The sequence below is a fragment of the Equus asinus genome, chromosome 6, assembly GCF_041296235.1.
Source record: "Equus asinus isolate D_3611 breed Donkey chromosome 6, EquAss-T2T_v2, whole genome shotgun sequence".
NCBI classification, from domain to species: Eukaryota; Metazoa; Chordata; class Mammalia; order Perissodactyla; family Equidae; genus Equus; species Equus asinus.
Window position 1 is genome coordinate 85,400,855 of NC_091795.1, and position 21,693 is coordinate 85,422,547.

Below are 21,693 nucleotides of genomic sequence, written 5' to 3' on the forward strand. Positions count from 1 at the left end.
AGTGAAACGGTTATCCTAGAAGACTATTCTGTTACACCGGGCAAGTCGCTTAATCTCGATGTGTCTCATTGTCTTCACTGTCTTGTAGGAGGAATAGATATTAAATAAATGAAATACAGTAGTTTCCCTGGCCTCTTCAAAGAAGCTGCATGTGATCCCTCCTCAGAACTCGCCATTTAAAAATTAATTTTCTTTTCCTATTTCAGTTCAATAAATCATCTCTGAGTGCATCATGCATGTCACACCACATGCTATACTTGTGAGTAAGATTATTTTTCCTCTAGTTCCCATATCTTCCAATATCCTAAACTCAGGTCCATTTTTTTTATGTTTCTGCCAACCACTTTGTAGAACTTTAGCCCTAAATAAATGAACATTTATGACTTGTTCAGATAGTCTCTTTTCAGTTTGGCTGGGTTTTCTGTCTTGTCAGTTTTTTAGGTGCCACCAGGAGGCAGCAGGAACTTGGTGATGATCTCCCTCTAGAACCCTGTACATCTTCAGTCATCCTGTTCCTTCCTGAGGGAAGCTTTCTTTTCTACTCACGATGCAACTAAACCTGACCATTTTTTTTTCAAATAATACCCAGTGTTAATGAGGAATTGCGGAGTAGACACTGCCATTTACTTGTAGTAGAAGTGTTCATTTGGGTAATTTGAAAACTACATATCTGAAGGCTTAAAATTGTTTTATCCTTTGCTCTGACATTCCCCTTTTCCAAAACCACTATCCCAGCCCCAGTAATTAATTTCTCTTAAGCAAATTATTGTGGCTGTGAGCAAAGATTTAACTATGGGAACATTCAGTACAGCATTGCTTATAATAACGTAGACTAGAAATAATTTTATATGTCCAACAATAAGGGATTCAGATGATATCATGAACTACCATGACTTTTAAAAATGATCTTGTTGAAATGTTTTCCAAAAATGTGGTATATATATCACAACATGTGGTACACGGGACAATTTTAAGTGGTGCATGGAAGGGCATCGTTTGTTCCCATTTCCCTTTATCTCCTCCCGATCCCAGAAACAATGTCCTGGCCCAGGGTGGCCTCCCTCCTAGGGATCTAGAAGGCTCTGACTTCCCTTACAAGCCCACATTCTTTTTTCCATCCTCTACTAGGAGCTTCCTGTCCTGTTCCTTCTCCAAGACCCAGGCTTTGCCCTGCCATCATAGCTCTGGCTCCCATTACCATTTGCCAGCACAGCCCTCCCTCACTGCCTTCAAGCCCCTTTTTCCTAATATTTTCTGAAACTCCCAACTCTGCCCCTTCTCCTAAACTCCAGTCTACCTTCCTTTTCTATCATTTTCTGGCACACATCCCTTAGAGAAAGTCTTTCCTAATTGTTCCTAACTCATGTGATCCTCACCGGAAGCACCCCTGGAAGTCCCCAGGGCCCTTCCCCATGCGGCTGTCTCTGGTCCCTCAGCTTCAGCCTGGCTTCCCCAGCCTTGCAAATGTTCTCTCCTGGGACTTTCCTTTTCTTATGCTGGCCCTTCTATGTCCTCTCCCTATTTCTTTCTTTGGTCTCTTGTAGTCCTCCTCACTGCTGACTCAAGTTTTCTTGCCACTCAATTTGTTTAAGTCTGGCTTCCTCAAGTATCTTGTTTGATATTTAAAAAGCAATCATAAATGTCATCGAAATATTCCTACCTAAGTGATAAGGTTAAAGTGTTCATTTTTTCGTAACAGTAGCCACAAATATGTGGCCAGCCAATTTCTTTCTCTAAACATATAGGAAGTGAGCTATAATTCATAGAACAGGACTTATAGAATTGGTGAATTTCTCACGTGAAAATTAAAATGTAGTTAATATTTCCTATGAGCTCTATGATTTATAGTGTAGTGGGAAACAGAGGAGCAATAAGACAAAATACAAGTAAGCATCTTTCTAAATTTATTTAAATCAGAACCTAAAATCTCACTTGAAATTTTTTGTGGTTTTTGTGGGCAGAATTATTTTAGAAGTTGGAAATTGAATTGTGAAAACTAATGTAAGCTGAAAAACTATATGTCTAACACGTGTTAGAGCTATAGTATCTCTTACAAGGAATCGCTGTAATTACAAGACAGTCATTGCTCATGGGTCACATTTATTGATGATGAAACAAAAGAGCAAGTACCTTAACTGCTATTCTTAGCAACTTCTAAAAATATCAAGGTGGATGAAATGAAAAATGTTTTTGAAGTATATAATAATCAGTAGCCAAAAAGATATACATAAGCAGCTGGCAAGTATGTGGAAAATAAAGTTATTAGTAATATGTATGCATATCAACTTCAGCAATATACCATTATCTTAAATCTCATGATAAGTGATTTTGAGCATTTTTGTCCATTATCAAGGATTGAGTGGTCCCATATAACTTAACTTTCTAGATTTCTGAACCTGATTTCCTGAAGAAACAAATCTTTATTTTAAGCAGTTTTGGCTAGAATTTCTATGAGATTTATTATGTTATTGTACACTTCCTGTCTTCTTAAATGGTTGAACTTTTACTGGATAATTCAAGGTCTTCATTGTGAGTTTCCATCCTGCTAGACTGGAGGTCAAGGAGGGGACTCAACCCTTTTACTAAATGACTCAAGCAAGTTAAAAGTTAGAGCTCTTGCATCTGCTTTTTATTGCTTTGCTGTCATAACAGTTCAAGGTATCGTGTCTGCATCTAGCTGCCTCTCTGCTGATGCGAAACACTATTCCAAACACTCAAACTCCTAGATGTCTTACTGTTTATGCCAAGAATGCAAGGCCCTGACCACTCTTTATCTGGACATTTCTCAAGGTCATAGTTACAGGGAGCAACCTTGAGAGGTGTGGTAACCTCTCCTCTCAGACCAAGGCTGCTGTAAAGAGGGCGCTTTCCCAAGCTCGGTGTTTCTCTCCTGTAACACAACCCACTATGTGTGCAGTATGTCTAAGACCACCTGCATCACCCTGTGGGACTGGAGCTCAAGGAGTCAGTGCAATCATGCTGACACTCTAGCTACTGCTTTTGCTGTGAGTAATAGTTTTTAAGTCTGTCTCAAGGAGTCTCATGTCTCCTGTCAGTATCCACGACACTGTGGCAAGCTGACTTGTTAGCTTATAGGGGGGTGAAATCTGAGACCTTTCATGGTTCTTGAAATCTACCTTCCAATTTGTTGTTTCATTTGTACTTTCAGCAAAGATGTATAAAGTATAAACATACCTGGAAATATTTAAGGTCCTGGGGAATATAAGGTGAACAATAGTTGGAACCCCTCTTAAGAAGCTCTGCCTGTGAGGAATGCAGACACCCAAACAGATCTTTGTAACAAAACATGATTAATATTAAAGGCATATCTAGGTTTTCTGCACAGAGGTAGGGCACCAGAAGGTTAGGGACTGCTTTCTGGCGGAGCTGACACTGAATTAGGCCTTTAAGGATAAGGAGTTGTTGGCCAGACAGAAACAGAGGACCAGGAGCCATGTCAGGATAATACAAATCAAGGCAAAGAAGAGAAAAACAGCACAAATGCAGAGAACTAAAATCACGTCAGTGGCAGACGAGGGTAAATTGAGACGCTTGTTCTGAGGTGCAGCCTAGGGATAGCAGGTACCTGATTACAGAGGAGAGAGCATGATGTATTATAGAGTGTGAAGTTCATCATAGAACTGATGGCAGAGCCATTTTAAGTTTAAGGAGTGATGAAGTCAAATCACAGAGTTCTGTGGAAAAATGGACTTGTGGGGAGAGAGGTTTTTGCAGTAATAGATATGACACATGATAAGGGCTTGAGCTAGAGCAGAGCCAAGAAACAGAAAGAAGAGGGGTCAGATTCAAGATTGTTTAGAATGTCACATTGACAGGACCTTGTGACTATGGACTATAACCTATTGTAAGCTAGGTAAGGACAAGAATCGCATCTGTCTTGCTCACTGCTAGAGTCTCCTGTGCCTAGCACAGTGTACTGCACACAGGTACTGAAATAATTCTTTTTTAAAAAATATTTCTTAATGAAGGATAAATGTACAAAGTGAGCTAAGCTGTCATTAAAATGTATATGTAGCAAACTCACTTCTAAGACACCATCCATTTTAAGATACACTACTGATTTCATAGTAGCCTTTTCTGAGAGTGGATAGATGGTAGAAGGCTTAAAATCCAAAATGACTGCAGACCTGACCATCGAGTGGAGGAGTTTATTTCCCCTCTCTTTGAATCTGCCAACAGAATTCCTGATATCAGAAGGATCAAAATAAGAAGGAGAAGAATCTTTCTAATTGAGTAATTAGCATAAATTTAAATAATTGCTGATGTAACATCTGAGAAATAATATGTAATTAGGCGAGGAATCCTCAAAATAAAAGTGGAATACCATTTAAACAAATTTAATGATTGTGTAGAATTGAAACTATCAGCAATGTCAACATAATTGAGAAGAAGAGAGGCATGGATAAGGATGAAGTTAAAACCTATTAAAAATTATTTTATTTGGTATGATAAGTCTATAGCTATTGATTAGCTTTAGACAATATACAAAGAAAATATAAGTGTAAATAGAGTAACTTGATTAACTTAAAATATAAAAGTACAGACCCTATAGGCAATATTTAAAAAATAAATAAAATTTAGCTATATGAGACTTACAAAACACACACCAAAACAGCACCATATACAAAGATTGAAACTAAAAGGATAAAAATATATATATCATATGTATCAGTTGTGTGTTGCCACAATAATGCTGAATAACAAGCAATCACATAAAGAAATTAGCATTTATTTGATTCCCAAGTCTGCAGGTCACCTCTGCAGTTCCGGTGGGCCCTCTCACATGGATGGGGTCAGCTAGGGTGTGATCTATGGGTGAGCTTTGCTCACTCACATATTTGGGGTTTTGGCTTGCTGGCTCAGCTGTTCCCACACCTCTTCTTCGTCATACAGCAGGCTAATGTGGACCTGTATCCATGGCAATAGCAGGTTCTCAGAGAGAGTAGGAGCACACACTCCTTTTCAGGTCAAGGCTCAAAATGGGCACATCATTATTCCACAGAATTGTGTTGGCTAAATTGAATCACAAGGCCAGCTCAGATTCAAGGAGAAAGGAAATTAACTCCTCCACTCGGTGGTCAGATCTGCAGAGTCACTTTGCAAAGTGTGTGACAGAGAGAAGCATAAAGATGAGAGATGTTTTTGCAATTAATCTGCCACACTATGAAAATTCTAATTGAGATAAATAGGAAAATGAAAGAAAAAGCAGGAACGTAGGGAGAAAAATCAAGATATGGAACATAAGAAACAAATAGCAGATGGTGGCTATAAACCTAACCATCTCAATAAGCACATTAAATATAAATGGTCTAAACATTCCAATTAAAGGGGCCAGCCCAGTGGCTTAGTGGTTAAGTTCCTGCACTCCACTTTGGCAGCCCAGAATTTACAGGTTCGGATCCTGGGCACAGACCTAGCACCACTCGTCAAATCACACTGTGGTGGCATCCCACATAAAATAGAGGAAGATTGGCACAGATGTTAGCTCAGCGACAATCTCCTCAACCAAAAAAGGAAGATTTGCAACAGATGTTAGTTCATGGCCAATCTTCCTCTCACACACACACACACACACACACACACACACACAAACAAAAACATTCCAATTAAAGGCACAGGTTGTCACTTTGGATAAAAAAGCAAGAATCAATAATATGTTGTCTAGGAGAAACCCACTTTAAATATAAAGACAGAGATAAGTTAAAAGTAAAGTGATGGAAAAATATATACCATGCCTACGTAATCCAAAGAAAGCTGGAGTGGCAAAGTAATATCAAATGAACTAGATTTCAGAGCAAGGAACATTACTAGAGATAAAGACGGTAAGTGAATAATGATACAAGGGTCAAATCATTAAGAGGACATAGTCTGTGCACGCGTATGCAAATAAACAGAGTTTCAAAATAGCTGAAACAAAAACTGTTAGAAATAAAAGTAGAAATGGACAATTCCATAGTTATAGTTGGAGATTTTTAACAGTGATAGACCAAGTAAAATGAAAATGAGTAAAAGTATAAAACACCTGACTACTATTATCAATCATCTTGACCTATTTATCATTTAATTCCACTTAAAAACATAATACCCCATCTTTTCAAGTGCACACAAAACATTTACCAAGATAAGCCATACGCTGGACCATAAAACAAGTCTCTATAAATTTAAAAGAATTCAAGTCATACAAAGTATGTGTTATGACTGCAATAGAATTAAATTAGAAATCAACAAACAGATATCTGGAAAAACTCTTTAAGTATTTGCAAATTAAACACACATTTCAAAATAACTGAGGGCTAAAAAAGAAATCACAAGGGAAATTAGAAAATATGTTGAACCCAATTAAAACTAAAAATCAGCATATCAAAATTTATGGGATACAGCTAAAGCAGTGCTTTGAGGGAAATTTATATTACTAAATACTCTCAATGTTGTAAACTTTCACTTTAAAACACTAAAAAAAGAGTAAATTAAACCCACAGGCATAAGGAAGGAAATAATAAAAATCAGAGCAGAAATCAATAAAATAGAAAAGAAAAAATGGAACCAAAACCTGGTTCATCAAAAAGACGAATAAAATTGACAAAACTCTAGTCAGACTGATCAAGTATAAAAGAAAGAAGACACATATCACAAATGAGAGAGGGGGCAACACTACAGATAGTACACATTTTAAAATAGTAATAAGGAAATATTTTGAGCCATTTTTATGCCATTTAGATGAAACTGACAAATTCCTTAAAAGACAAACTACCAAAGATCATTCAAGAGAGACTGATAGCCTGACTAGTCCTAGGCCATTTAAATAAGTTGAATTTTTATATAAAAACTTTTCCACAAAGAAAGCTTCAGGTTCAAATGTCTTCACTGGTGGATGATAGATACCAAACATTTTAGTAAGAAATAATACCAATCCTATGTAAAATTTCCCTAAAAATAGAAGAGGAGGATATGCTTCACAACTTGTTCTATGAGGCAAGTATTACCCCAGTACCAAAACCAGATAAAGCCATTAGAAGAAAACTACAAATCAATGTTCTTCATAATCATGAATGCAAAAATCCTTAACAAAATGTTAGCCTATCAAATCCAGAAATATCTAAAGGGAAAATGCCATGTGGGATTCATCTTGGGAATGCAAAGTTGGTTTAACATTTAAAAATCTGTCAATGTACTTCACCAAGTTAATAAATTAAAGTAGAAAAACCATATAGTCATTTTAATAAAGGCAGAAAATCCATCTGACAAAATTCATCTCCCGTTCATGGTGAAAACTCCAAACTAGGTATAGAGGGGAACTTCCTCAATTTGATAAAAAGCATCTACATAGTCCTACAGCTAATACCATACTTGATGATAAAAGACTGAATGTCTTCCTCATAAATCAGAAAAAGGGGCAGAGAGGTTCACTCTTCCCATTTTTATTCATCATTCTACCGCAGGTTCTACCCCGTTTAATAAAGCAAACAAAAGGAATGCATCTAGATTAGAAAAGAAGTCATAAAGCTGCCTTTGTTCACAGATAACATGATCCTGTATGTGGAAAATCCTAGGGAATCCATAAATGAACTATTAGAATTTAGAAGCAAGTTTGGTAGATATCAGAATACACAGTCAACATAAAAAACTCAATTCTGTATGTTAGCATTGAACAATTAGAATTGAAATTTTTTTAAGTATTTATAATAGCATCAAAACTGTGAAATACTTAGAGATAAATTTAACAAAATATATGTAATACCTGTATACTGGAAATTACAAAACATTTCTGAGAGAAATTAAAGACCTAAATAAATGATGAGATAGTCCATGGATCTGATTTTGTTAAGATGTCATTTCTCCTCAAATTGATCTATAGGTTCAACAGAATCCCAATCAAAATCACAATAGGCTTTTAAAAAACAAGGAACAAAGTGAGAAGGTTTAACCTGTCAGATTTCAAGACAAACCGTAAAGCTGCATAATCAAGACAGGGATCGATGTAGACACATAGATGCATGGAACAAAATAGAGTTACTTTTGACAATGGAATACTAAAAAGAAATAAATTACTGATACATGTAACAACGTGGATATGTCTCAACAACATTATCCTAACTCAAAGTAGCTATACACAAAATATTACATACTGTTTGTTTATATGAAATTTTCAAAGAAGCAAAGCTATAATAACAGAAAGCAGGTTAGTAGTTGCCAGGTCTTACAGATAGGAGGGAGGGAAGTGACTGCAAAAGGGCGTGAGGGAACTTTTCGGGATGATAGAAATTTTCTTGTTTGTGTTTGTGGTTATACCAGTCTATGCATTTGTCAAAACTCATTGAATCATACGTTTAAAATCAGTGAATTTTATTGTATGTGAATTGTACCTCAATAAAACTGACAAAAAAGTAAAGATGGAATGTTTTAGGCATTCAAAATAATAAAGAGCAAGAATTAATGATTGTTTATTTGAGATTTTCTTGTTCCTTTGGTAGGCCTGTGTGTATTAGGGAAATGCAAATCAAAACTATAATGAGATATCACCTCACACTCGTCAGAATGGCTATTATTAAAAAGGCAAGAAATAAGGGTTGGAAAGGATTCCAGGGAACCCTCATACACTGCTGATGGGATTGCAAACTGGTGCAGCCATTATGGAAAACAGTATGGAGATTCCTCAAAAAATTAAAAATAGAAATACCATATGATCCAACTATTCCACTTTTGGGTATTTATCCAAAGAACATGAACACACTAATTTGAAAAGATGTATGCACCTCTTTGTTCACTGCAGCATTATTCACAATAGCCAAGACTTGAAAGCAACACAAGTGCCCATCAGGAGATGAATGGATAAAGACAATGTGGCATAGAGAAAGAGAGAGAGACAATAGAATACTACTCAACCATAAAAAAAGATGAAATCTTGCCATTTGTGACAACATGGATGGACCTTGAGGGCATTGTGCTAAGCTAAATAAATCAGAGAAAGACAAATTCCATATAATTTCACTTATATGTGGAAGATAAACAAACACATAGATGAGGAGAATAGGTTGGTGGTTACCAGAGGGGAAGGGGGTGGGAGGAGTGTGAAAGGGGTAAAGGGCGTACGTGTATGGTGATGAATGGTAATTAGACTTTTGGTAGTGAACATGATGCAGTCTGTACAGAAGCTGAAATATAACGATGTACATCTGAAATTTATATAATGTTATAAACCAATGTTACGTCAATAAAAAGTAAATATTTAAAAAATTTAAAACAAATAAATAGAAAAAAAAGAATGAAATAGAAAAAACAGTAAGTCCATCTTTGAAAAAACTAATAAGGTATACAGACCTCTTGCAGGACTGATCAAGAAAAGGAATGGCCCATAAACACTGTTACAGGGAAAAGAGACCTGAACTACAGATAAGGTTGAATGGAGGGACTCTTGCCAAGCAGTGAAAATGAGTGAATGAATCTACATATACCTAAAAATCTTGAAAATATAACTTTGAAATAAAATAAGTTGCAAAAGGATCTGTACAATATGGTACATTTATGTAAACGTTAAACAATAGTATATATTGTTTGTGCATGCATACATATATAGAAAAAAATTTTAACTTAAATTTTAAATTTCATTTTTTAATTAAAAAATTCATTTTTAATTCTCGTTTAATACATGAGAATTAGAATGCCAGTTAAACAATTTCAAGATATTGGTTTCCTCTGGGAGGAAGGAAGTCTGAAGGAATTGGAGGGGTGGGTGGTGCAAAGGGGACTTTATAGCTGTATCTTTAATATTTCATTTCATTGTGTCCCAGAGAAAATGACAAAGAGACAGAACTGAAGGCAAAAAAAGCAAAATGTTATTATCTTTTAGGCATTATGGCGAGTACATGTAGGTGTCTGTTATTTTCTATACTTTTGGTACATTCAAAATGTTTTGTAATTTAAAATTATTTTGAGGTTGAATAAAGCCAACTATGCTATCAACTTCACATGACAAAGTGCACCGTATAGTGATCATATTCCTGAATAATCTCACAATAGACTATCAGATTTACAGACAAGAGTCAACACTCATTAGTTCTATCAGAAACCTTCCTCAGAGGTATTAACAAACTGAGTATCCTGTCAGGGGGTTCTTAGTTGCAGTCCTTTCTGATTCCTTGCAGGATGCCAGAGTTAACACTAGCGATCCACTGGGTGATTGCAACATGTTACTAAACAGTGGCTGCTAAATTCAATGTCATGATTAAATTACTGCTAAGTGTGAGTGAGTGCTCTATGACCCTGGCCTTGCAAATGAGGTCAGAGAAATGTCTGTGCTTAGAAAGGCGGATTCATGAGATAAAAATCCAGCCAGTAATTAAAGGGACCATGTCCTTCCCATATCTTAACACTGATTATTTTGAATCATCATTGCCAGTCTGTATGCTTGGCTCACAGTAGGCATGTGATAAATAATTTTTGGCTGACTAATTAGTCTCCAGGAAATGAAATTCCATGAATAGAGGGATGGCTGTGCCTACTTATCCCCAGCTCCTAAAATGGTGGACGTAGCATGGGGTAGGCACCAGCAAATATTTATTGAATGAGAGAAAGGAAAGCTAAAGATGCTGCTACTTATGTGAAAATTTCCCAGATCTCTCCAACCAGAAGGATCTCTTCCTCTCAAATTTGTATCCTCTTAGAATATTTAACATCTTTTCTTATAAATACTTGTGTTTATGTCTTATTTGCCATTGTTACCTTTTAAGTTTCTAAAGAGCAGGGACTGTTTCCTTTTGTAATTTGTTACAGAATGGTAGAAAATTGAAAAAAATGTCTTAAAGCTAAAATTAATTTAGTTTTACACTTTTCTAAGTTCAGCAGAATTATATTGATCTTAAAGTACACAACGTCAAACCATTTAAAATGAATTTCACTGTCATACATTAAGTTAGTCGGTAGCAAAGGAATGGACAATAATATGTCATGCCGTGCCACCTACAGGGCTAGCGCACGGTTTGCTTAGCTATTTTCCATTAAACGCCAGTGAACAAAGACAGCTGCCAAACATTTTCTAGGTCATTTGTTCTGTTTGTAAACAGAAAGTGTACAATGATTAACAAGATGTAATCATTTGCAAACTGGATTTACGCAGAATGAAAGAATTAAAAAAAAGAGGAGGGAAATTAATGCAAGTCTTAAGTGCTTAATGACCCCATTAATTGAGAGATAGGTAATTGGAGAAATTAAACAGAAGAGGTAATGGCCTTGGAGCCATTAATCTAGTCTGGGAGTACTGCTAATGTTTACCAGGTGATTTTCTTCTGAATTAAGAGCTGAGAGTCAGTCTACTTTCACACAAAAGTTCTTGAATGTGGCCAATCAGAAGATTCACTTGGAAAGCTTTTGAACAACACAAATCCCTGGATTCTCTTTGTACTTCTTTAATCAGAAACTTAGGGGTGGGACTCAGGCATATGGATTTTTAAAAAGCTGACCAGGTGATTCTTTTGATTTTTTGATAAAAAGCTAGCCAAGTTTGGACATCATTGCTTTAGAACAGGGTTTCTCAACCTTGGCACTATTGACATTTTTGGATGGCTAATTATTGTGGAGGCTGTCTGGTACATTATGTGATGTTTAGCAGCATTCCTGGCCTCTGTCCACTAGATACCAGTAGTCTCTTCCCTTCCCCAAGTTGTAAAAAACAAAATGTCTCCAAACGTTGCCACATTTCTCTGGGGGGTTAAGTCACCACCATATGAGAACCTCTGCTTTAGAACAAATCTGTCTGATAGAACTTTCTGCAATGAAGGAAACATCCGATACAATAGCCACAAACCACATGTGGCTATTGAGCACTTGAAATGTGGCTAGTACAACTGAGAACCTGAATTTTAAGTATTTTATTTTAAGTAATTTAATTGTAAACACCACGTATAATGAATGGCCATCACATTGGACAGCCCAGATTTATAAGATTCAGATCAGACGCTAAATGGTGAAATCTATACCATTTCTCCCTAAGTGCTTCTGAGACATGCTATGTAGAAATAATTTACAAGAATAGCGAATCTACCTACCACTTTGTCTGAATCAGAAAAAAATCTTAGGATGTTATGATTAATGGAAAATTTACTTGCAATTTTGCTTTCGAAGTGTTGTCCAGGAAATAATTTTTTTTACTACTCATGATATCCAGGTTATCAGAATTAAAGCAGTCTAGTGCACAGCTGCATTATTCATAATAGCCAAAAAGTGGAAGTAATCCAAATGTCCAATAACTGATGAATGAATGAATAAAATGTGGTATATCCATACAGTGGAATATTCTTTGGCAATAAGAAGGAATGAAGCCTTGATACATGATACAACAGAATGAACCTTAAAAACATTGTGCTAAATGTAAGAAGCCAGTCACAAAAGACCACATATTATATGATTCCATGTGTATGAAATGTCTATAATAGGCAAATCTATAGAGACAGGAAATAGATTAGTGGTTGCTGAGGGCTGAGGTGAAATGGTAAATAAGGTGGTGATGGCTAACGGATACAGGATTTCTTTTTGGTGTAATAAAAATGTTGTAAAATTAGATTGTGGTGTTGGCTATGCAACTCTGTGATTATACTAAAAACTATTGAATTTCTGTTTTAATTGGGTGAATCGTATGGTATGTGAGTTATATCTCAACAGAGCTATTAAAAATTCTGTCGGTATAATTCACGACATTAGCAAATCTAACAAGAAAATCTGCATGATCATATCAATTGGTTCATAATATTTACTTTCAAACTAGAAGTGACTTTGGATAATGTTATTATCATATTCCAAAATAGTCTCTTTACTGGCTACCACCATTCTCATTTCGAAGATAATTGAAGTGACCCTGCATTGTGTCCAAATTCAGGCTGAAAATCCTTGAGTATGGCCCTTATTCAACAACAAATCATTGCACTCTAAGAGACCCACTGTAGGACAGTGAATGCATTCAGAGGATACTCTTGGCATAACCCCAGCCTGCAATTGAAAGGGCCCATCCTTGTAATTCCTGAGCTCCGTTGTCCTCTTTAGTCCAGAGACATAATGAACACATGAACATTGCCAATAAGAAAGGATAAAAGGATAAGAGGTTTCTAATAAGCAGCCTAATTTTGTCATGAGTCAGGCTGGTCAGACCCTGTCCTGCATGTAAAGTGCTAAGCTGTGGAAGATAAACAGCTTTGTCAGGCAATTAGAAGATGGCATTCACTTTCAGGGCCTTGAGGCCTCCAAGCAGCCCCACATAGAGCCCATTCTCCAATTCTCAGCTCACTGAACTCAGGTAACTTGAAAGGAAATGAAAATTTTTCTAGGTTTTTAGTTATAAAGTGAGACTGAATACTGAAAATAACTTCCAGGCTGATGCTGCTTGAGCACAGACTATTCAGGAGACCTCCTGGAAGTAAGCAGAAGATGAGGAAGGGAAAATAGCAAATATCAAGTGAAGTAAAATCTTGCATAACGTAACAAAAAAGATTATCTAAGGCAAGTATGCTTTTATCTTCCAGAAAAAACAATGTCATATGAAATTAAACAGTTTGTCTAAGTGGTTAGATAGAGATGTGTTAAGAATAATGTAAAGAGAAGTAGGGGCTCAGATTAGAAGACAGGAAAGAACAGGCTTTTTAAAGAAAAACATGTAGGGAAGAATATTAATTCAGTAGTTCATTCAGTAGACAGGGCAGTGGACATGGGTTAAAAAGCAATGGCACTGGCCTGTGTCTGAACATGGATACGTTTCCGGCCTTTCTTGCATTCACTGAGGATGCAGGTGAATGACTACATAGAGCTTTTATGAGAAGAGTTAAGTCTTGTGGGAGGGTTCTGGGAAGAGTTTGATTTATTTGGAAGACAAGTGTCATTCAAGGCAAGATGCACCAACTGTATCTGAATTTCTTATAACTAGACATAGTGGCAGCCTTCCCTGGCCCTCTATGTCTGGCTGGATGAGGTGTCCCTCTTCTGGGTCCTGACAGCACCCTGAACATACCTTTAATATAGCACTTAAATTATTTTTTTTATGATTGTTATTTTTTATGTGCTATCCCCCCTAGACAGTGAACTTCTCAATAGAGAAGAAATTGTAGGCATTCATGTGGTTGTCAGTTTCCAAGAGCCTCTTATCACAGTTTCCAAGGCACGCACACTTTCCCATCTCTGGAGGGTAGTTTTCCATTTTCAGGGGTTCCATAGGCCGGTTGGCTCCTGCCCAGATTACATGATTCAAAGGTTAGCACCATACCTGCCTGGACTCTGCTGCAAGACGTTGTGGTAAGTCAGATTGTAACATAATACTGAGTTCCACTAGTATTTGGGCTGAGCTCTCAAATGGATGCCTTATACAAAATTGCTCAGAAGAGTGGGTTTAGTATCATTACATTGGCTTTAAGTCAAGTTTTCCTCAGATGGCATTGTCACGTGGACTTCAGATATTTGAACTACACTCCCCTAGTCAGGCACCCAGGTGAAGTTTATCTGTTATTTCAGCAGTGTTTATGTGAGATGCTAAAGAAAAAAATTGCTCAGTGACACTCACGGGGCCTGAAAGAATTCAAGCACCTTCACTGTTGCCTATCTTCATGGGAGGAGACGGTGGGGGGCAGGGTAATACAGCCACTGAAGATTCAGATTTATGTCCCAGACTATGAACCCGGATCCCAGATATGGAATCAGAAGTTTATTATGTTCCAGATCATCAGACCTAATCCCAGATCTTGTCTGTTTTTTTATTTGTTTGTTTGTTTGAACTCATTCTCTTTCTCTGAGTAGAACTTTTCAATTGCAACATTATAACGGATTGTGTGGATAGGAAGTGTATTTTCACCAAATCTTTGGGTTATGATCTTCCCATTTACACCACCTAAGTAAAAGTTACAAGAGACACGGTTTCTTTTTTCTGGACTGCTTGTGTCAGTGTGGACTCCATCTCAGTTGGAAAAAAAAGAGAGTGATAAATAAAAAAGTCCTTGGATGTCTCGACAGCAGTGCCAGCCTGTATGAGCTAGTCATTATTGCCAGAGCTATAAGAAGACCTTTTTGGAACTCCTCCTGCCCCTGCTCCCGGGGTCCTGGAGTTAGAGGCCAGCAGACAGAAATACACTGTTCTTTATTTTGGGGAGCATGCATAGATGGACTTTGGAGTGAAGAAATTGTATTTGTAGAAACCTTTGCACCGAGTTATAAATCTATGTGCTACGTGGCAGGGATGTCTCTGACTCTGGAACAAAGAACAAAGAGCACTTCAGTTAGTCACACTGAGGAAAACACCAAAGAAGCAGAAATCACAGGAGTGTTAATAATAGCCCCCTCCCCCTCTCCTGGAGGACCACCTGCCTTCCCTTTGACTCCTCAAGTAGAGATGTCTCAGAGCGTTCCAGCTCCAAATCTGGGCGTTTTAACAATAAAACGAATATGAAAAACATCCCCCAGGCCCTACAAATCCATTTTTAATGATAATGAGTTTCGATCTTTCATAGAGTCATAAAACCTCAATGTAGCCAACAACCTGGAAGTCATAGTGTCTCACTTCATCTTCGAGGTGAGGGAGTTACTAAGATCTAATGTCACAAAGCCCTTCAGAGGCCCAAGAATTCCTACTACACCTGGTGGGATTCTTTAAAACATTTTTCTGGTTCATAAATATAATAAATTTTCATTGTGGAAATTTTTCAAGTTATATAAAATTATTTAAAAAAAAATTCTTACAAGCCCACCCCATTCTGTTCACCGTGCTTTTTTGTGATTAAAGACAAAATGATAGAATAAAAAAGAAAAATATGGATTTCCACATTTGATATTTAAATCCTGAATTTTGCAGCTTATTACATGAAACATCAAAGCATACTTGGACAGGGACTTTGTTCGAGATGAACAGTATATCACAATAGGGTGTTAAAAATGGTGAAATCAAGCCAGCTCCGTGGAGTATGCACAGCGGACGTTCTCTGTGAAGATCCTGGCAGTTCTGAGAAAACTCTGCACTTGTTATTAGCCAAATCCTGCTGTCGTCACTTCTAGGGCACAGCCCTTAATCAGTGGAGGGATTCCAGAGGTGTGTGATAATACACCTGAGTTCTTATCACAGGCACTAAAATTCGGGCAATTAAATTTGAGAGAAAGCAATCTAGAATGGGTGAAAACAGAGTCATTGAGGTTTGTGGATTTGTGTTGCTCTTGCACTGATTAGGGCTGCCAATTTAAGCCTTCAGCTGCCCTGCAGAGGTAAAGAAGCAGATCTTTGTAGGGTAGTTTCTAACATTATGTGATGTTATCCAGGCTTAGAAGGGAGTTCTGGTGAGAATGGAAATCAGCTAAGTGCTAAGCCAGGTTCTTTTGGCCTTAACTCCATGTATTTATTGAGACAATACCTGGTTTGGAGTGATCTTAAGTTGTTCTGTAAACTCTGAAGACCCTATGGGACATCTGAAGGCAGGTCTACTGACAAATGATGGCTCCCTGGATCTGGGATCAATAGGTACACCCTTGCCTTTTCATCTTGCTTTCCGTTGGATTCTTCAATTTCCAACTGTGAAATGTAAAAGAATGATAATTGGCACCCCTCCTGGCTTCAGTTTCATCATCTGCACAATGACAGGGTTGGCTGGACGGGATCATCACTGAGTACTCTCCCCATCTCTGCATTCTAAATGTCGTGCATCAGGCCGGAGCAGTGGGATCACTACTCCAGGTCAACACTGCTGGCCTGTTGGAAAAGCTGGGCTGTTCACTAAAGTGATGCTTCCCGATGGCCCCTCTAAACCCAGTTCTTTGCTTGTCATTTACAGCATAGGGGTATGCCCCCCTTGTTGGAGAACTTCAAAGAATGAGAAAGGAAAGAAAGAGGCTGTAGGTGAAAGGCAGTACTTTTGCTTTTTTTTGGTAGTAATTTGCTTCTTTTTATCATTTTTAGTTTCAGATGTGCATTACTCATTTATTACCACTTTTGTTCGCATAGCACATTACCTTAATTTTTCAGCCAGCATTTTGTTAAATAATTTCTAATATAGTTTTTTCTTATTTCAACATTCTCCCAAAAAGTTCTCTAAATTGCTTGGAATGCATGTTACTTTTCAAAAAGGTTTATTATTGAGCTTTCTGGCAACAGGGAGGTGGGAAGTTATGATTCTTCCTTTTGAATGGAGAAGAAACTAGAACACATGGATATTAAACACATGAAGGAAGCAGAATTAGTCTTGCTTACAGGGTCACTAAAAAGTATACAATTTACAGTTCTGCAGGAGAGGGGAGGGACTGCCCAGCGTGAGTGAAATCACATGAACTTCTAAATACCCTACAGACTGCTGCTCCAAGGCAGATAGCCGATCAGTAGCAGCATCTAGATAAATACCCAGATAATTTTGTTTCCCCACTAGGTATTTTCTTCTAGGCTTACTGTCTTAAACCAGCTACCTTGTCCTTTCTTTATGCTACAGCACTGACAACCCATAAAGTTTGGAAATTGAAGCTGTCCCCTTTAATCTCAGGCCATAATTGCAACTCCTTCAAATCTCCCTGGGGAGCAGAGTGAAACCAAATCAACAATACTATAAAAAGTTAACTGCCCAAGGAGTGGCTCAGGACCCCAGGTGAGTTAGGTCATCTCTGACCTCTCCCCTGATGCTTGGTGAACTCTGAGGGTATAAAATGGAATCAAGTGGGGGATCTGCATTCTCCAGAGATCAAGGATGAAGGGGTCAAGAAAACAAGATCCATCCCCAAATACCAAAGAGCAACTTTCTTGAGTAGTACAGATCCATTCAGGAGAATCTTTGTGATAGATTCAGAGAACTCAAAGAAGCTAGTGACATCATCCAGTTTATCCCCTGCTTTCAAAAATTAACAAAAGATTCATTGAATTACTTCCTGTGCCCTCAGGCATGTTCTGGGTTGGAATCCAATCCATAGTATTTTTCAAGAGTTGAATTATCTCAAAATATCCTTTGGTAATCTTTTCTAATGTCTCACCAAAACCAGCCACCCAGTTAATATCGAACCTAAATCCTTCCTGCTGCTTATTAAGCCATTTATTTTCTTTGATACTTTGGGAGATATGAGAGAACAGCAGGTATCCTTTTCTGGAATCTGTTCTCGATGTATGAGTTTGCCTTTTGTTATGATTCAGAGTGAACAGAGGGTGCAGGAAAGAATCTTGAAGAACAGACTGTTTAATTCTTCAAATAATAAAAAGAACTAGGGGTAAAGTTATGTATTTGACTTTTCCATATATTAGCTCTGTGATCTTGGGCAAATGATGTAACACCTTTAAGCTTCAATTTCTTCCTTTGTAATATAAATGTAATTCTTAAACCAAAGATTATTATGAAGGTTAAAAGGGGTAACGTACGCAAAAAAAATTGTCAACTGTGAAATGCAGAGCTAGTTAGAGTAGTAATTATTCATTTTTAATGAGGATTAAGTCAGAAGAATGATGATAAATAAGTGTTGGGAGGATATGGAGAAAGTGGAACCCTTGTGCATTGCTGGTGGGAATGTAAAATATTGCAGCACTGTAGAAAATAGTATATTGGTTCCTCAAAAAAATTAAACATAGAATTACCATGTGACCCAGCAATTCCACTCTTGGAGTATGTGCTCTAAAGAATTGATTGCAGGGATTCAAACACACCTTTGTACACCAACACTCATAGCAGCAGCATTATTTTTTTTAAAAGATTTTATTTTTTCCTTTTTTTCCCCCCCCCAAAGCCCCCCAGTACATAGTTCTATATTCTTAGTTGTGGGTCCTTCTAGTTGTGGCATGTGGGACACCACCTCAGCGTGGCTGGATGAGCAGTGCCACGTCTGCGCCCAGGATTCGAACCGACAAAACACTGGGCCACCTGCAGTGGAGCGTGCGAACTTAACCACTCAGCCACGGGGCCGGCCCCGCAGCATTATTCATAATAGCCAAAAGGTGGAAACAACCCAAATGTCCATCTATGGATGGATGGACAAGCAAAATGTGGTATATACACACAATAGAATATTATTCTACCTTAAAAAGGAATGAAGTTCTGACACATGCTACAACAGGGATGAAGCTTGAACACATTATTCTAAGTGAACTAAGCTAGACACAAAAGGACAAAAGGTGTGTGATTGATTCTCCTTATATAAGAGTAGTCAAATTCATAGAAACAGAAAGTAGAATGGTGATTGCCAGGGATTGAGGGGAGGGAGGAATGGGAAGTTATTGCTTAATGGGTACAGAGTTTCAGTTTGGGATCATGAAAAAGTTCTGGAGATGGTGAAAGTTTCACAATAATGTAAATGAGCTTCATACTGCTGAACTGTACATTTAAAAATGGTTTAAAATGGTAAATTTTATGTTATGTATATCTTACCATAATGAAAAAATGAAGATAATGGTCACTACATGGTCCCTACTTGGCAGAGGATAAAAGACAAGACATGGAATTTACCATTTTGTTGGATAGATTGGACAATACATAAAACAATCCAGACTAAAAGCAGGTACTTTATCACTCAAGGCTACTGTAAGAGGTGGGAGGAGGCAGTAGTGAGCCTGCTGGATTGGAGTGACCAGAGAATGCTGGCTTCATGGACATCCAGACCTAGACGGGGCATAGGTCTTTGAATGAGCACAATCAAAACCTCCATTATTTTCAGGTCTCAGAAGAATGTTGCCAGCAACTACCCCTCTTCTCCCCACCTCGGAAAGTGGCCATTTGCCTCCCATTCCTCCTTAAACTCCAGGAATCTTGTGCAATATTGATTATATTGATTTGTAGGCATTTTATTTTGTGTATCACCTTCCTGCCAAGAGACTGCCCAGAGAGCTAGAAATAGGCATTTGTAAACACTCATGTGAAACTGGTAACTGGGAGGGATGACATAGAGAAAACCAAAAGGCCGGGTATTGATTGACAAATTATCTCAGGTAAGCTGAGATAAGCAGCAGTAAATCATTCACGTCATCAGATACCTACAGTTTAACCCCAGTACAGAGGTACCACATTGCTGCTATAAGTACAATCTTGCCGGTGTACCAAAAAAGATGAAGCTCTGGTTTGGTGATGGCAGAATGAGGTTACAGTAGTGGATTTTATAGAGAGTTGTGGCATCATGCTGAGTGATATAATGGAAAGAGCATGGACTCTAGTAACAGATGCGGATTCAAATCCCAGTTCTGTCACTTACTACCTTATGAATTTGAACAATTATTTCACTTGTCTTAGCTTCTCATATGGAGAGTACTAATACCCTCATCACTGGGTTTGGGATAACATTATAACATTTTATATAATATATATATGATGTATTATATCATATCCCTTATACATAAAGGGCACTCTAATAATGAGAAGCAAATCAGCAAAAAAATTTTCAATGGCGGTAGCTGTGATTGCGTCTAGATTATAATAAAAATAGCTAACATTCACAGCAGCAGCATTGTCCCCAGGACTCTTCTAAGAACTTTACATTTTGAACTCTTAACCCTTGGGAAAATCCTATGAGGTGGGTACTGTGGTTATCCCCACTTTACATTTGAGGAAACTAAAGAACAGACAGTTAAGATACTTGCCAAATGTCACAGAGCTAATAAATGTTGGCACCAGAGTCCATGTTCTAAACCGTGATAACGTGGTCCAGAGATAATATTTGATCACCTCCTAAGAATGAATTCATTAGGCATAAAAAGATGTAACTTTGGTTTTAATAATGAGATGATTAGAGAAGACAAAAGCAAATGCATCTTTAAATCCCTATAGCAAATCATACAAAGGTTATTTTATGGTCATCTTAAGTTTCTATCAAGCAACTAATTCCAAAGATAAAGATAATGAAGGAACATAAATCACCATGTCATATTAATAAGATATTTCATTTTTACATATAGTCATTAAAATACTTAAAGACGGAAGTGTACCAATTTTCATTGCTTCAGGATCTCATATTTTTGATAATTTTATAATTCAAAAGTTTTAATATAGGGCTGGCCCCGTGGCCGAGCGGTTAAGTTCGCACGCTCCGCTGCAGGCAGCCCAGTGTTTCGTTGGTTCGAATCCTGGGTGCGGACATGGCACTGCTCATCAAACCGCGCTGAGGCAGCGTCCCACATGCCACAACTAGAAGGACCGACAACGAAGAATATACAACTATGTACCGGAGGGCTTTGGGGAGAAAAAGGAAAAAAATAAAAAAAAATCTTTAAAAAAAAAATGTTTTAATATAGACATAGTTCAGTTTGGACATTTTTCCAATTAGCACTGAAAAAGAACTAGATTACCTATAAGGATTCACGTTCCTTTTGTTCACAGTAAGATTAAAATTCTAAAAAAGACATGCATGGGTAAAATCATCCCTTAAGAATATCAAACACATTACAGAGGAATGTGGGCATGCCGTGGCTCCTTACTCATCCACCTGATAGGAGTCACGAAAAGTAAAGCATGGCCCAGAACACTCCAAAATCCGTGGAGAAATGGAAAGATGCTCTGCTTGTAAGTAACTGGCATAAGACACACTTCAGTTCTTATTATAGAAGTCATGTAATGAAGAATTTTGTGAATTAACAGATAATTTGGAAAATAATACAAGAATATTGTGGATCAGTGCTTGTGGAATATAGAAAACTTCATAGCCCCAAATGCCTTTTTAATTAAACCAACAAAAAAGAAGACAAATGAATAGCACACAAGATATTAGAAA

At 37.5% G+C, this 21,693-nt stretch overlaps 1 protein-coding gene across 10 annotated transcripts in view; it reads right to left on the reverse strand.

The window, feature by feature from the left end:
• Positions 1–21,693, reverse strand: part of TDRD15 (tudor domain containing 15) — a 455,155-nt gene that overhangs the window by 416,721 nt on the left and 16,741 nt on the right. For 4 of the 10 annotated variants that reach the window (XR_011504157.1, XR_011504156.1, XR_011504158.1 and 1 more), the window contains exon 3: positions 16,389–16,546. The exons of 4 other annotated variants lie outside the window; for them this stretch is intronic. The gene's annotated coding sequence lies outside the window, so the exon portion shown is untranslated. Of the gene's footprint in view, positions 1–723; positions 15,239–16,388; positions 16,547–21,693 lie in introns of those variants that run through there. 2 more of the 10 variants (XR_011504161.1, XR_001402109.3) reach the window with 2 other exon arrangements.